At 29.1% G+C, this 1,095-nt stretch overlaps 1 protein-coding gene across 1 annotated transcript in view; it reads left to right on the top strand.

Moving 5' to 3' along the window:
* Positions 1–1,095, top strand: part of LOC106867390 (uncharacterized) — a 26,687-nt gene that overhangs the window by 23,673 nt on the left and 1,919 nt on the right. The window lies entirely within an intron of this gene.

Consider the following 1,095-nt stretch of genomic DNA (forward strand, 5'->3'; position numbering starts at 1 on the left):
AGTTTGTGGTCGGGTGAAATACATGCGATGATCTTTTTTTAATAATTGAATATTTATTTAATTCTCTGTGCATTCATCAGCTCTGTAACTAGTATGCGTATTAATTGATAATTCCGTCTAGCTGTTTATCGACCGTGCCTAAACGGGTATGTTTACCATAAAAACAATAAATAAGAGCGAGCTATTTTTTTCTTTTTTTTTTTTTGTAAATCTTAACGATTCCATGGTTATATGAATGGGGTGAATACCATTTGCTAATGAGAAGTATTATATTGTACTTGCACTTTTATTACAGCGGTAATTAATTTGTTGAGTTTAATGTTTTATTGTGGAATGTTATCTTTCTTAATTTTGATAAATTTTTCTCTTATCGTTTATCATATTCATAATTTTTTTTGCAAAATATTCACCTTTGTCCGCTATAAAAAATTAATTATTTTTGCCACTTTTAAACATAACGATTTTACTGTTCATAAGATCATGTAGAGTTTGTATAAGTTTGATGTTACATAATTCTTGTATGTGAGTGAGTGTATGTGTGTGTGTGCATGAGCGTTTGTGTGTCTGCGTTTGCGTATGTGTTTGTGCCCCTGTTTCTTTCTTTTGATCCAGGAAGAACAAATAACTTCACATATAATAATCAGCATGAATTAAATACATTCTAGTTATTAGCATAAAGTATTAATAAGGAAATTATTTTAAAATCTGTAACATTAATTAAATACTAAATTAGTTAAATTCTAACTTCTCGACGTAACGTCGAGAATTAAGGATTTAACAAAGCTCTTCCTTCACCTAAGAACGTAGCATTGTTTTTAAAAGATTTTTTGCATTTTGCATAAATGCAGAGATGTAAGCAATTTATTTATTATTAAATATAATAGTATGAATTATCCTTACATGCTTTAAGTTACGAAACAATTTGTCGTAATATTTGAATTTTTTTGCTGTTAAATAAATTTTCCTCATAATAATTCTCTGCCATTTATAACTTTACGCACGCCTTATCGTTTTCTCTTGTATCGTTATCAGTACTACCTGATTACTTAAATCCTGTGTGTGTGTGTGTGTGTGTGTGTGTGTGTGTGTGTGTGT

Source organism: Octopus bimaculoides, chromosome 7 (genome assembly GCF_001194135.2).
Source record: "Octopus bimaculoides isolate UCB-OBI-ISO-001 chromosome 7, ASM119413v2, whole genome shotgun sequence".
In the NCBI taxonomy this organism is placed as follows: Eukaryota; Metazoa; Mollusca; class Cephalopoda; order Octopoda; family Octopodidae; genus Octopus; species Octopus bimaculoides.